The sequence below is a fragment of the Mytilus californianus genome, unplaced genomic scaffold (genome assembly GCF_021869535.1).
Source record: "Mytilus californianus isolate M0D057914Y unplaced genomic scaffold, xbMytCali1.0.p SCAF_2, whole genome shotgun sequence".
Taxonomy (NCBI): Eukaryota; Metazoa; Mollusca; class Bivalvia; order Mytilida; family Mytilidae; genus Mytilus; species Mytilus californianus.
The window spans coordinates 112,125,114-112,142,429 of NW_026262668.1; the positions used below are offsets into that span (position 1 = coordinate 112,125,114).

Genomic DNA, 17,316 nt, shown 5'->3' on the forward strand with positions numbered 1-17,316 from the left:
TAAAAATGAATTGACAGCTTATCACCTCAAGACAATACAAAAATTCTTTATACATAATTTAAAAGCAGTGTAAGGGAGGTAATTCAAAGTTGTGTTTGAATTAGTCTCCCTTACACTGTAATTTGTACTTTTAAGTATTTGTCCATTAACCAGGACACCCTTGTTTTTTCTTACTTTTTTGCCCCTAATTCCAAAACGTTTTGAGCCATAACCTCCCAAAGCCAATCCTAACCATCCTTTTGTGGTATGGAAACTTGTGGTATAATTTCAGAGAGATCCATACACTGTTCCACAAGTTATTGTCATGAAACTAGAAAAATGCTTATTTGGGCCCCTTTTTGGCCCCTAATTCCTAAACTGTTGGGACCATATCCCTTAAAATCAATCCCAACCTTCCTTTTGTGGTTATAAACCTTATGTTTAAATTTCATAGATTTCTATTCACTAGTACTAAAGTTATTGTCCGGAAACCAATGTGTCTTCGGACGATGACGATGTGATACCAATATACGACCGCAAGCGGTCGTATAAAAATGGGGAATGTGTCCCATGGACACAGATGATGCCCCCACCCCCCCCCTTGCATATAATGTTATAAAGGGACATCACTCAAATTTTACTTGATCTGAGTTTTGTGGTACATAAATGTGGATAGTGTCCACATGTGGACACAGCTGATGCCCCCGCTTGCATATCATATAGTTATAAAGGGACATAACTGAAAAACGGTAAAAGTGACGCTACCCAAATTTGAACTTGATCTGAGTTTTGTGGTAATAAGTATTGTGTGTACGTCTCATAACATTTGGTTGAGGATAACTTAAGTAGAAAACAGAAACCAAAAATTCAGCAATTTTTCTATTTGAAAACACGCATAACTCTAGAATGGTTGTGTATAAGTTTTATAACATTTGGTTGAGACAAACTAAAGTTAGAAAACTGAAACGAAAAATTCAGCATTTTTTATGTTTATAAAGGGACATAACTCAAGAATGGTAAAAGTGTCGCCACCAAATTTCGTACTTAATCTGTATTATGTAGTAATAGGCATTGCGTATAAGTTTCATAACATTTGGTTGAGGCAAAGTAAAGTAAGAAAACGGAAACAAAAAAATTGTACTTGATCTTAGTTTTGTGGTAATGAAAATTGTGTATAGGTTTCATAATGTTTGGTTGGGGCAAACTTAAGTTACAGAATGGAAACTAAAAATTTTGCAATCTTTCGATTTATAAAGGGGCATAACTCAATAATGGTTAAAGTGACACTACCCAAATTCAACTTGATCTGTGTTTTATCAGTGGAAGTCAAAATTAAAAATTGCATTGTATAAAGCATTGATTGTAGTTGATTAAACTATAATCATGGACAAAGGAAGATAACTCAAATTTTAAAAATTACTTGATATTTAGAAGAAAATAAAATTTTTGCAATTTTTCCATTTATAAAGGGGCATAACTCTAGAACAGTTAAAGTGACGCACCCAAAATTCAGACTTGATCTGTGTTTTGTGGTAATAAGCATTGTGTATAAGTTTCATAACATTTGGTTTAGGCAAACTTAAGTTAGAGAATGGAAACTAAAAATTTGCAATTTTCCATTTATAAAGGGGCATTACTCTAGAACAGTTAAAGTGACGCCACCAAAATTCAAAATCGATCTGTGTTCTGTGGTAAAAAGCATTGTGTATAAGTCTCATAACATTTGGTTGAGGCAAACTAAAAGTTAGAGAACAGAAACCAACTTTGGGACGTATGGACGGATGTACGTACAGACGGATAAGGGTAAAACTTAATGCCCCCTCCGCTACGACGGGGGCATAAAAATAAGCATTGTGTATACGTCTCATAAAATTTGGTCGAGGCAAACTTAAGTGAGAGAACAGAAACGAAAAATCCAGCAATTTTTCCATTTGTAAAGGGGCATAACTCTAGAACAGTAAAAGTGACGCCACCAAAATTCAAATCTTATCTGTGTTTTGTGGTAATAAGCATTGTGTATTATTTTCATAACATTTGGTTGAGGCAAACTAAAGTGAGAGAATGGAAACAAATTTAGCAATTTTTCCATTTGTAAAGGGGCATAACTCTTGAACTGTTATAGTGACACCACCAAAATTCAATCTTGATCTGTATTTGTGGTAATAGGCATTGTGTATAAGTTTCATAACATTTGGTAGAGGCAAACTAAAGTTAGAGAACGGAAACGAAAAATTCAGCAATTTTTCCATTTGTAAAGGGCATAACTCTAGAACGGTACAAGTGATGCCACCAAAATTCAAACTTGATCTGTGTTTTGTAGTAATAAGCATTGTGTATAAGTTTCGTAACATTTGGTTGAGGCAAACTAAAGTTAGAGAACGGAAACCAATTTTGGGACGTATGGATGGACGGACGGACGTACAGATGGACAAGGGTAAAACTTAATGCCCCCTCTGCTACGGCGGGGGCATAACAAAGAGCATGGCAGGGTGGATGTTGTGAAGACATTTAAATAAACTGTTATCACAGAGGTATGTCTCGCCTTTTTGTAATTTTGATAATGCAAATGTTGAAATTAAAATTGCAATACTTTAACATGTAAGTAATGCAAATATTCAAAGTCAATGAACCATGACTGAAGGTACATGGCTAAACAATCTCCATGGAATGAGATGTGCCAATGCTAATACAACTGCATACCAAATACCATTGACTTATTATAAGTCGTTCCCTTTAAACAAACCTAAACACAAACATTAACTTGTAAACTATGTAAAAGTTTCAAAGTCAATGAACCATGATCAGGGGTGGAGCTATATAATCTCCATGGAAACGATACTTGCAGATGCCAATAAATTTGCATACCAAATATCAATGACTTAACATTAGCAGTTCATCTTAAACTGATCTAATCACAAAATAATACATGTAAACTAATCAAAAGTTTCAAAGTAAATAGACCATGACTGAGGGGGTGGGGTCAAATATTCTCCATGGAAATGAGATGTGCTCATGCTTATACAACTGAACACCAATTAACATTGGCCTCTCACTAATGGTTCCCCTTGAACTGACCTAATCACAAACTAATACATGTAAACTTAGCAAAATTTTCAAAGTCTATAGACCGTGACTAAGGGGGCGGACGACAGCGACGCCAGAAACAGCATACCTATGTCCCTCTTTTTGACTCCGTCAAGGCGAGACAAAAAGAAATCAGACGTTTTTGCACCAAAGTATAACCTAATATAGTGCCAAATTTCTATCGACCCTGCATACCCGAGATATTCACTTCAGGGATACTACCGTAGTTCAGATTCACCGGACGTTAGTTCACTTATGTTTATATTTAGTTCACTAATGTTTATATTTAATCAATGTCCATTTTTGTGGCAGAAAATTAATCCATTGTCCACTCATTTATAATATAGATTATGGAATGAAATATTGTTATGTCAAAACAGAGCAATATTGGTCATTTTCATTAGAATCCACCTGTTTCTGGCATAAAGTATTACATGTTAGTTCCAGCTTGAAATTTAGATTCCAGTTACCATACATAATATAACAGGCTCTTAATGTACACCCCTGTACATTAATGATCATACAATTTAAGTTACAACTGTTCCTTCTTTTTATGTTGTTTTAATTTTCTTGACCTTTTTATAATTTGTCTATCCAATAACAGAATCATGCATAATTTGCAACCTTTTCCCTTGAACTCTTTTCACTCCATTTATTTCACTTTAACAAAACCAACTTTGGTATTTTTCAAACTTCAGTAAGATTTTTGCTAAAATAAGATACAGTTGAACAGCTTAATACAACACTAAAATGGGTGGGCTATTTTGTCAGCGCTAAAACGTCCATTAGTAATTTAAGATTTTTTGTTAGAATGTCCTGCATCCTTGTAGATTGTTGATAAGTGTTTGTGGTGGTGCCATATATACTGAGATATTAATGAAACTGTATAATTGATATCAAGGTTTTAACATAAATGGACAAATCAGATGTATATATTTTGAAGGTTGAGACAGTAATTATCACAAGTGCCACAGCTGGACCGTGGCTGGTCTGATAAACTTAAACTAGCCTAGATTATTTTCATGCAATTATTCTGTTTTTCCATACTGCCATTTAATACATTACTTTTGGTAATGTTTGATATTTTGTTCCAAGGAAGTATGGTGATATGGAGAATAGCTGAAAATGTTACCAATAGAAATAACAACTAGAGGCTCTAAAGAGCCTGTGTCGCTCACCTTGGTCTACGTGCATATTAAACAAAGGACACAGATGGATTCATGACAAAATTGTGTTTTGGTGATGGTGATGTGTTTGTAGATCTTACTTTACTGAACATTCTTGCCACTTATAATTATCTCTATCTATAATGAACTTGGCCCAGTAGTTACAGTGGAAAATATTTTGTAAAAATTTACAAAAATTTACAAAATTTATGAAAATTGTAAAAAATTGACTATAAAGAGCAATAACTCCTTAAGGGGTCAATTGACAATTTTGGTCATATTGACTTATTTGTAGATCTTACTTTGCTGTACATTATTGCTGTTTACAGTTTATCTCTATCTATAATAATATTCAAGATAACCAAAAGCTGCAAAATTTTCTTAAAATTACCAATTCAGGGTCAGCAACCCAACAACGTGTTGCCTGATTGGTCTGAAAATTTCAGGGCAGATAGATCTTGACCTAATGAACAATTTTTTCCTGTCAGATTTGCTCTAAATGCTTTGGTTTCAGAGATATGAGCCAATAAAATGCTCCGCTGGGGCGCAGCTTGATACGACCGCAAAGGTCGAACCCTGAACAGTTGGGGCAAGTATGGACACAACATTCAAGCTTGATACAGCACTGAATTTGGATTGCAATTAAATATTTGACACAGCATAGGTTTCTGACACAGAATGAAAGTGGTCTAAGAACTTAAAAAAATTTAATTTACCTATTCAAACCATATCATTATTATTTGCTTTTATATATAAATCAGAAATAACCAATTTAAAATGGAAAATTTTAAAGAAAAAAAAGGAAAAAAAAATCCCCCCCCCCCCAAATTTTTTGAACCCCCTTATGATTCATCACGCCCAAACTCAATCCCAGCCTTCCCTTTGTGGTATGGTACCTTGCAGTACAATTTCAGAGAGATCCATACACTTGAACACAAGTTATTGTCTGGAAACTAGAAAAATGCTTGTTTTTTGGCCCCTTTTTGGCCCCTTATTCCTAAACTTTTTGGGCAATTACCTCGAAACTCAATTCCAGCTTTCCCTTTGTGATATGGAACCTTGTAGTACAATTTCATAAAGATCCATACACTTACACACAAGTTATTGTCATGAAACTAGAAAAATGCTTGTTTTTTGCCCCTTTTTGGCCCCTAATTCCTAAAATTTGGAGGCAATTACCCCCAAAATCAATCCCAGCATTCCCTTTGTGATATGGAACCTTGTGCCACAATGTGGTACAATGTCAGAGAGATCCATACACTTACACACAAGTTATGTCTGGAAGTTACAAAAATGCTTATTTTTGGCCCCTAATTCCTTAACTGTTGGTACCATAACCCCCAAAATCAATCCCCACCTTCCTTTTGTGGTATTGAACCTTATGGTAAAATTTCATTGAGATCCAATCACTTAAACTAAAGTTAGAGTGCGAAAACTAATGTGACTTCGGATGACGACGACGATGCCAACGTCATACCAATATACGACCACAAAAATTTTTTTGCGGTCATATAAAAGGTGCGGACAATGATGGAGTAGTACTTCTTTATATGAAAAGATTAAATTAAATGTATTACTATTATTTATACACCGGAAATGGTACATTATGGTGTCATTACCAATCAATTACACTGTCTGAAAATTTGATACATATATTTATTTAATTTCACTTATATTAACGTTTTTTACTCTGTTGAAAAATAAACATGTAGAATATAATTTATGTTATTTGTGACCTCTTTCTTGAAACAAAAAAAACCACAATGTTATCTTTCATCAAAATGGGAGGTGTTTTAAATCCTGGAGAGCTAAATTTGCAGAAAAAAACCTGAAAAAAATCTGCATTTGTACAAATATTCTTATACAAACATTACCCTCCTTAAACTGGTAAAAGCCAAACTGATTTATAATTACTCTAATTTTAAGAAGTCAAGTAAATTTATCCATTACTTATACTTATCAAAGGGCAATGAATGACCCAATTGAACTCTGTAAAAATAATAAATCAATAAAAATAACCTTGTGATTGAAAGCTTCTGGTTAAAAAGATACCCTTTTTTGTTTTACAAATTAATCAATTTGAATTTTCCTTCCAGTCACAACTTGAACTGGACAAAAGGAGACAACTCTGGTTCTCTGACTATATCAGGATATTCAATGTATTTTTTTTTTATAATTTTAGTAAAAAATTTCCCTATTTATAGCTTAGTAAGAAAGCAATTTTGAAACTTCACAGGAAGCTTTATGAAAAACATTTTAGTTTTGATTCATGGATTATTTTGTAATTGTATTGTTTTGTAAACTTAGATAACAAAGAAAAGTCTTCTGACATCGGAAACAATCTTTTAATCAGAACATAGTTAAGATGATAGCTACATCCAGTGTCAGACTGCTGTCATAGGAAGGATATTCAATATATCCAAAAAGATTATAGTGTAGTATAGGGCATTCTCCAAAGACTTCTGCTGAAAAAATTTGTGTGAATATGTGATTGTGGTAAATTTTGTTCTCACAGATTTTTTACAGCCAAATAAATCAATGGCTTTCTCTGGTCATATAAAAGTGATCTAGGTGAGCTTTAGCCAAATCTGGTAATAAATTCTTAGCAATCTTAAAATAGAATGCTCTGCAGGGTACAGCTTTGTACGACCGCAGAGGTCAAACCCTGAATAGTTGGGGCAAGTATGGACACAACATTTAAGCTTCATATCGCTCTGAATTTGGATTGTGATTAAATATTTGACACAGCATAGGTTTCTGACACAGAATGAATGTGGTCTCAGAACTTCAAGTTTGAAATTGGACATTTACCTATTCTAGTCCAATATCCAAAATCTTAATACATGGTTAGATTCAGCATATTATAGAAACCCAAGAATTCAAATTTTTGATGAAATCAAACAAAGTTTAATTTTGGACCCTTTGAACCTTAATGTGGACCAATTTGTTAACAGGCTCAAATATCAAAATCGAAATACAGAGGTAGATTCAGCATATCAAAGAACCCCATATATTCAATTTTTGTCGAAATCAAACAAAGTTTAATATTGGACCTTTTGGCCTTAAAGTTGACCAATTTGGAAACAGGGCCCAAAATTAAAAATCTAAATACATGGTTAGATTCCACATATCAAATTAAACCCCATTGAATTGGTCAAGAAATAAGCAATTTATAAAAAGTATTAGAAAAGTATTGTTTTTGGCCTTTTTTCCTAAACCCAATATCAATCCCAACCTTCTTTTTGGGTATGGAACATTGTGGTACAATTTCGTATAGATCCATAGACTAATACTCAACTTATTGTCCAGAAACCTGAAAATTGAAAATCCTTGTTTTTTGGCCCTTATTCCTAAATGGTTTAGGCCATAACTCCCAAAATCAATCCCAACCTTCCTTTTGAGGTATGGAAACTTGTGGTACAATTTTATAGAGATCCATACACTTATACAAAAGTTATTGTCCTGAAACAAGAAAAAATGCTTGTTTTTGGCCCCTAATTCCTAAACAGTTAGGACAATAACCCCCAAAATAAATCAAAAGCTTCATTTTATGCGTTATTGTCTAGAAACTAAATGTCTTGGGACGATGATGACGATGACAGTCACAATGTCATACCATTATACGACGGCAAAAATTTTGTGGTCATTTAAAAGTTTATGTCAGTCATCATTTAACCTGTTGAAAAATGATTTTTGTGGGCTGGATCACTCAACGAAATGTTTATTCCTAGTGGCTTCCTTGTTTCACTTTTCAATGTTCACATTCTTTTCTTTTTAAATGAGAAACATGATGAACACATCTCTAAAGGTGAAATTAAAAAATTGCATGAATACGGATTCAAATGAGTTTAATCATTGACTTGAAAGTGAGTTTAATTATACACCAATGATTTGATTTTTTTTTTAAGCTTATTGTGACGAAATTGAACCAAACTGACCGCTAATAGCAAAAAATATTTTTTTATTCTGCTTTTACAAATGTTTGAAACAAAATAAATCACACTGAATTTTTTTTTTGTCGAATTTGTAGCTAATGAATGCCCCTTTAAACAGGCATGTTTACCTTGCAATGATTCCATACCAAAAATAGATGACATATTTATCCTAAAGTTTTGAACATGCACATACTTAATCATCAGCCAAGAGACTAAGACTTCACCAGTCAACTTACAGGGCAATTACCTGTACTTGACTACTTACACAACATGCATTTTTGTCTTGCTAATTGATGTATGTTTAACCTTTAATATACATGTCTAGCATTTTTCTTCATACAATATCTTGTACTTCTGTTCATTTTTCTGAAGGTAATTAATTACTAAACTAAAAAAGTAGGTTATTTAAAGCTTATGATATTATAGATCCTTGTTGGAGACAATAGCCAATAAAATATGTGGAATATTGCTATTCAAATTAATAGTCAAGTAAATCCAGTTTTCCTTACATTTATTCATTTCATTGTTAAAACAAACATGGGCATTAACTCCTGAATAGAAAAATTACAAATCTATAAAATCAAACTTCAACTCCATTTTTGTCATTGTAAACATTGAACACTAAAATGTGAAAAGAATTAGTAGAATGGTTCTCAAGTTACCATATGGAAACAACATAAAGCTCCATTTTTCAATAAATCAAAGACATAACTTTTGAACAGTAAAAGTAATAAACTGCTTCACCGAGCGCAGCTGGATACAACCACAGAGGTCCAACCCTGAACAGTTGAGGCAAAAATGGACACAATATTTAAGCTTGATACAGGTCTGAATTTGATTGTAATTAAATATTTGACACATAATAGGTTTCTAACACGGAATAAATGTAGTCAAAGAACTTGAACTTGGTTGTATGATTTGAATTTATATTCAATTGAAGATTTCTTGCTGTTGTGCAATACTTAGTAAATCTGTTTTCAGACTATATACAAAGAATTAACAAAATAAATTGTGACCCCCAATTTTTTTCTTTGGAAAATAGACAATTTCTTAAATCTTGAGGAAAAAAAAATTGACCACCCCCCTTTCCAAATTTTTTTTTTGTTTACCCCCCCCCCCCCCCCCCCCCCCCCCTGGAAAATCCCCCTTTTTGTAACGAATAAAACCCCATAAATCAGAAACGTATATTCTAAAATTTATAAAAATCAAAAGGGAGCTCATGTCGATAGCATTAAACATTTCACCAAAGTTTCTTGCAAATTGGTGAAATTGTTTTTGAGTTATTGTCCAAAAACTGGAAAATCCCGCCTTTTTTAATGAATAAAACTCCAAAATTCGGAAACGGTAAATCAGAAATTTATAAAAAACGAAAGGGAGCTCACGTCAATAGATATAAACAATTCACCAAAGTTTCATGCATATTGGTAAAAGCGTTTTTGAGTTAATGTCCGACATGTTGACGACGGACGGACGGACGGTCAATGGTATACCATAATACGTCCCGTAAACGGGCGTGTAAAAAATAAGTTATGATCTACACTACAGCCTCCTAAAGCCTGTATTGCTCACCTGACTTTTTTCATAAATTGATACAATTCAATAAGAATATTAGATATTTACTGGCAAAAAATAAACAAATGGGTAAAAATTGTTCTTCAAAAGCATTTATTCTGATGAAGAGTTGAATGACAATAAAACTTAAAAAGCCCTTGATTTATTAGTAGATCATGTCATGTCTATTATTTTTACTTTCAGCATCTCATCTACCTGTTTTAGTTTTGTCAACAAACAAACTAAAATGGTAGAAATCATCTTTCAAGGGCAAAAACCTTTATAAGAAGTCTATTGACAATTCAGCCATGTTGAATTATTCAAAATCTATCCTCAATGATCTTTTTTTGCTGTAAACACTTTCTCTTTATTAACAAAAAAACAAAAAAAATGTAAAAATCATCTTTCAAGGGGAGTAACTCCTATAAGGAAATGAATGACAACTTTGGCCATGTTGAATTCTCTATAGATCTTATCCTGCTGATATATTTTCTGTTCACATTTTCTATGTATCTACTACAGCTTCACTAAATAAAATGCTTCGCTGGGGCGCAGCTTGATACGACCGCAGAGGTCGAACCCTGAACAGTTGGGGCAAGTATGGACACAAAATTCAAGCTTGATACAGCTATGACTTTGGATTGTCATTAAATATTTGACACAGCATAGGTTTCTGACACAGGATGAATGTGGTGTAAGAACTGGAAAAAATTTAATTTACCTATTATGGTGGAATATCCATAAACTAAATTGTTTGTTAATTTCAATATATCAAAGAATATGTAGAATTCAATGTTTGATGTAATGTAATAAAGTTGAAATTTGGACCGTTTTTGTTCAATGTGGACCAATTTGGTAACATGTATAAATAACCAAAAATCTAAATACATGGGAGCCCATTTAAATACATCATAAAGGTATTAAAATAGAAAGTGACATCATAGTCATGGCTAAAAATAAACAAAAATCCTTAATCAGCAACATTTAAAGTAATATCTAAAAATAAAATTCCTTTGTAACCATAAAAGCCCATTTAAATACATCATAAAGATATTAAAATAGAAAATGACATCATAGTCATGGCTAAACATAGCAAAAAACCCTTAATCAGCATCATTTAACAGTAATATCTAAAAATGGAAATTACATCATAAAGGTATTAAAATAGAAAATGACATCATAGTCATGGCTAAAAATAAACAAAATCCGTAATCAGCATCAGCAACATTTTATAGTAATATCTAAAAATAAAATTCCTTTGTAACCATAAAAGCCCATTTAAATACATCATAACAGATATTAAAATAGAAAATGACATCATAGTCATGGCTAAACATAGCAAAAACCTTAATCAGCATCATTTAACAGTAATATCTAAAAATAAAAATTTCTTTGCAACCATAAAAGTAAAATAGAAAATGACATCATAATCATAGCTAAAAATAAACAAAAATTTTTTTTATTGGCAAATTTTAAATGGAGTTTATTATACTAAAACAATAAATTTGCAACCATAAACATGATAAAACCCCATTTAAACACATCATAAAAGTATTAAATAATTCAACTACATCATAAGGCTATAAAAATAGAAAATGACTTCATAGTCAAGGCTAAAGGTAAACAAAAAACCTTCATCAGCAAAATTTTATATTGGCAAATTTCCAATGAAGTTTATTACACTAAAATTGTTGGCAAATTTCCAATGCATTTATGAACAATAAAGTTATTGGCAAATTTCCAATTTACATAATTTAAAAGCAGTGTAGATGAGATATTTAAATGAGTTTGAATTACCAACCTTACACTGCTTTTAAATAATGTTCTTCACTCAATTATTTGTCTATTAAAATGGAAACCCTTGTTTTTTAACCTTTTTTCCCCTTATTCCTTAAACATTAGAGCCATAACCACCCCCCCCCCCCCCAAAGCCAATTATTACTTTCCAATGTAACCTAAATTTCCAATATACATAATTTTAAATTTCAGTTCCTCATGATATATAACCGTATCATTATTATTTTCTTTCATATATAAATCTGAAACAACCATCTTTAAATGGAAAATTTTAAAGAAAAAAAAAGGAAAAAAAAAAATCCTACCCCCCACACATTTTTTCAACCCCCTTTTGATTCATCATCCCCCACCTCAATCACAACCTTCAATTTGTGGTATGGTACATTGCAATACAATTTCACAGAGATCCATACACTTGAACACAAGTTTTTGTTGCAAACTAAAAAAATCCTTATTTTCGACCAATATTTGGCCCCTTATTCATAAATGTTTGAGCAATTAACCCCAAAACTCAATTCCTACTTTCTCTTCGTGATAAAAAATAACTAACTTAAAATGTAAATTTTAAACAAAAAAAAAATGAAAAAAAAAAAATTACCCCTTTTTTGACCCCGCCCCCCTTATGATTCATCACCCCCACCCCCCTTTCCCCCCAAACCAAGCTCAATAACAGCCTTGCCTTTGTGGTATGGTACCTTGTAATACAATTTTAGAGAGATCCATACACTTGAACACAAGTTATTGTCTAGAAACTAAAAAATGCTTATTTTAAACCCCTTTTTAGGCCCCTTATTACTAAACGTTTTGGGCAATTACCACAACACTCAATTCCAGCTTTCCCTTTGTGAAATGGAACCTTGTAGTAAAATTTCAGAAAGATCCATACACTTACACACAAGTTATTGTCATGAAACTAGAAAAATGCTTGTTTTTTGCCCCCTTTTGGCCCCTTATTCCTAAAATTTTGAGGCAATTAACCCCAAAATCAATCCCAGCATTGACCCTTAGTGATATGGAATCTTGTGGTACAATGTCAAAGAGATCCATATGCTAACACACAAGTTATGTCTGGAAGTTACAAAAATGCTTATTTTCGGCCCCTTTTTGGCCCCTAATTCCTTAACTGTTGGTACCATAACCCCTAAAATCAATCCCCACCTTCCTATTGTGGTATTGAACCTTATGGTAAAATTTCATAGAGATCCATTCACTTAAACTAAAGTTAGAGTGCGAAAACCATTGTGTATTCGGACGACGACGCCGGACGACGACGACGACGACGACGACGACGACGACGACGACGACGACGCCAACGTCATACCAATATACGACCTCAAAATTTTTTTGCGGTCGTATAAAAACCACAATAAACTGTTGGCACAAAAATATGTCATGTCTAAATGCAGTTTTGATAGTAAAATTCAAATGTTGATATTAAAATGGCATTACTTTAACATGTAAACTAAGAAAAGACCCAATATCAATGAACTGAAGGTTCTGAACCAATGCTTAAAATGTGATATGCTATAAAAATTTACATTTTTCCAATTTTCAAAGTATGGCTTCTTCAGATAAATTCTACCTCACAACCCTGTTTATCCACTCAAAGATATTTAAATGTTTAACAGGGTAAAATGAAATTAAAGTGACACCACCAAAATTCAAACTTGATCTTTATTTTGTGGTAATAAGCATTGTGTATAAGTTTCATTACATTTGATTGAGGCAACTTAAAGTTAGAGGACAGAAACGAAAAATTCAGCAATTTTTCCATTTGTAAAGGTGCATTACTCTAGAACGGTTAAAGTGACACCACCAAATTCAAACTTGATCTTTGTTTTGTGGTAATAAGCATTGTGTATAAGTTTCATAACATTTGGTTGAGGCAAACTTAAGTTAGAGAATGGAAAGGAAAAATTCAGCAATTTTTCCATTTGTAAAGGGGCATAACTCTAGAACGGTCAAAGTGATGCCTCCAAAATTCAAACTTGATCTGTGTTTTGCGGTAATAAGCATTGTGTATAAGTTTTATAACATTTGGTTCAGGCAAACTAAAGTTAGAGAACGGAAACCAACTATGGGACGTACGTACGGACAAGGGTAAAACTTAATGCCCCCTCTGCTACCGCGGGGGCATAAAAAAAATGTGTAAGGCAATGCTCTGAATGGATATCTTATCAACCCCTAGTCTATCAAAATTGATGAAACTGGTGCATACAGAAGTAGAGAAATATATGTTCAAAATTAATGCTGTTACATTTTAAGGTGTGACTAAAAATTGGTAAAATTGCTCACAATAGCAATAAACTGCTTCACCAAAGTTTTATGCAAATTGGTTAAAGCGTTTTTGAGTAAATGTCCGACATGTTGACGACGGACGGACAGACGGACGGACGGACAGACGGACGGACGGACATACGGACAGAGGTATACCATAATACGTCCTGTAAACGGGCGTATAAAAATCAGATATGTCAATATACATTACAACCCATTTAAACGTATGAAATGTAAATTTTGTTTAAATAAACAAACATCCCACATCTATTATAAAACTTACTCCCACATTTCTACGTATGAAATACAAGAAGGTAAAAAATTCACCTCACCTTCAATTAAACGTAAACCTAACATCCTAGCCCTAATCCATCAGAATTTGTAACTTGTACTTAACATTTTGTATATTTTTTGGTCATAAAAGTTAAATATATCATCCATAGCTTTGTAAATGATAATACAGGACAACAGTTACAAATGTGATTACGCTCTGGTAAATAAAACATCAATAAAAAAAGAAAAAGAAATGAAAACATGAAAATTGCAACACCAAGACCTAGAACTGCAATAAATAACAAGTTAGAACTGTCAGCTCACTTATGATAACATATAGCGAGTTATTTTTGCTTATTTTGGCAGATAAAGGAAAATCGTGAAAATACATTCTTCGAAAATTTATTCATACGTTCAGTACTTTCTAATAGCTAAAGCGTTTTTTTACCGGTCGATGGGTCAATTGATGTAATAAGGTTACCGGTCGATGGGTCAATTGATGTAATAAGGTTTATGTTAGTTTAAACAACATGAATGCAAAAGGACATTATTCACATATATTTTATAAAAGGGCTGTCAGGTGTTAATTAGTGTCATATAATATAAGAGTGCAAGGTACTCGGTCAGGTATATACCCTTACTAATTAGTGTCAAATTATATTAGAGTTGCAAGTCACTCTTGATAATTTTATAACCTAATTAGTACATCAGAGGTCTGGTCAATTTCGTAACTAGTCAACCGTAACTTTGACAAGAAGTTTTTACACCTGTGACAAATATGTAAGTACCAGTATTCTATTGATAACTGTATCAAAATATAATCAATTAATAAAATGTCATACAGGTAAAACAATCAACCATAACAATAGACACTTATTTTTTAATTTTTACAACTTTTTAACTGCATCCATTTAAGTATCCGTAAAAATATTTAATTGGGATTAAAGAATCCGCCAAAATAAAAACCGCCAACATTTTTCGTATACTTTGTTGCCCCTAAATCGCGAAATTTTACACCGGTGAAAATATCCCGCTATACGGTACATCCCATTTTAAGTATTTTTTAAACAGGAAGTTGATGAGTGATGGATGTAAAACACTTATCACACTTTATAGCATGCTCACATATCATGAAGGTTGATTCCAAATTTAAGAAAGCCTTGATTTGTAGTTCCTGAGATAAGAATGATAAAAATTCATATATGACCATTACAGTTCTGAGTTTACAGGAAGTTGGTGAGAGATGAATATAAAAATGCATCACACAATTAAGCATGCTCACATGAAGCTTCATACCAAATTAAAGGAAGTTCAATTTTGTACTTCTGAGAAAAATGCAACCATAATTTTATGGAATGATGGGACAGACAAATGCAAACAGGGACAGACAGACATAAACCAGTTTACACCCCTCCTTTGGAGCATGTTATAATAATCATTTAAATACACTGTTGAAACAGTAATATTTCTCCTCACTGTTTAAATCATGAACTGTTGACACAGAGATATGTCTCGCCTATCAGCATAAAATTCAGAAAAAGACAATCTGAAGGACAGCAACATTGCTTATTAATTCAGTCACTGGACCATGATCTAGTGGGCAGGGCCTGAAAATGGTCGACAAACTGATATGTACAGACAGTAATGTAACTTTATAGAAAATATCGTTGTTTATTGCAAGTAGTTCCTAACAATATAACTTAAGCAGAAAAACTTAACATTGGAAATTGCTAATGAATTCAAAGTCACTGGCCCATGTCCTAGGGGGCAGGGCCTCAAAATACTCGTCAAACTGATATGAACTGATAGTAATGGAACTTCACACAAAATATCATTGATCTATCACAAGTACTTCTTATCAAACTGACTTAAGCAGAAAAACTTAACATTGAAAATTGCTAATTAATTCAAAGTCACTGGATCATGACCTAGGGATGCAGGGCCTCGAAATAGTTATCAAACTGATATGAACTGATAGTAATGCAACTTCATACAAAACATCATTGATCTATCACAAGTAGATCCTATCAAACTAACTAAAGCAGAAAATTTAACATTGAAAATTGCTAATTAATTCAAAGTCACTGGACCATGTCCTAGGGAGCAGGGCCTCAAAATACTCATCAAACTGACGTGTACTCATAGTAATGCCACTTCATAAAAAATATCATTGATCTATCACATGTAAATCCTATCAAACTAACTTAAGCAGAAAACTTAACATTGAAAATTGCTAATTAATTCAAAGTCACTGGACCATGTCCTAGGGCACATGGCCTCAAAATAGTCATGAATCTGACATGTACTGGTAGAAATGCAACTTTATAATAAATATCAATCATCGTTGTTGCCGGATAAGCAATCCCTATGTCTCGCTTAGGCGAGGCATAAATGGCAACACTTTAACATGTAAACTTTGGAAAACTTTTTCAGCCAATTGACTATGACTGAAATGGCTTAATAATCCCAATGGAAATGAGATTTACCAATGCTAATACAACTTAATACCAAATATCATTGACTTATCATAAGTGGTTCCCCTTGAACTAAACATATCACAAACTTTTACAAGTAAAACATGGAAAATAAGCCAAATTTTAAAGTCAATAGACCATTACTTAGGGGTGGTGCCAAATAATCCACATGATGTGCCAATGCTAATATAAATGCATATCAAATATCATGGACTTACCTAAGGATGCAAGTTTTCTACAGAGACATTTGACTAACTTCTGCTTATATGCCTTCTGAATGTTCCATTTTATTCTGGCAGCAATTTCAATATGCACATGGTGGGCATATCATGTGCTATTGGCACTGCTGATAATTTCAGAAGAAATCAATTAGTTTCGTTATGTAGTGAGAAGAAAGCCTCAAAGACAAAATAAGTATAATGTTGTGCAGCTTCAAATAATAATATTTGACTGGTCTTATGCATAATGAAATGTCCAAAGTTAGGTGAGGCATAAACAAACTGAAACAGGAAGTGAAGGGGCTAATACAGCTTTTTCAGTATTGGACCAGGTCAAAAACCAATACCAACCTATGATTTATATCAAAAGGGCAACGTCATCAGTATTGCACAAGCTGGTTTAAAAAACTTACTATTTAGGGTGAAAAATACCATATTTACTGTGACTTTACATGCACTCTATACATTATAGATCTATTTCACATATTTTTAATTGATTTATCTCTGGAAGTATCAGACATGTGACAGAGTTGTCAAGCCACAACTGGAGATTTGGAAATTT

At 32.9% G+C, this 17,316-nt stretch overlaps 1 long non-coding RNA gene across 1 annotated transcript; it reads left to right on the forward strand.

Annotated features, from left to right (window-relative positions):
• Positions 1-4,180: 4,180 nt before the first annotated feature.
• Positions 4,181-12,356, forward strand: LOC127728632 (uncharacterized). Its single transcript, XR_007994294.1, has 2 exons — positions 4,181-4,797; positions 10,289-12,356. It is a non-coding gene; the product is annotated as an uncharacterized LOC127728632 (long non-coding RNA).
• The last annotated feature ends 4,960 nt before the right edge of the window (positions 12,357-17,316 follow it).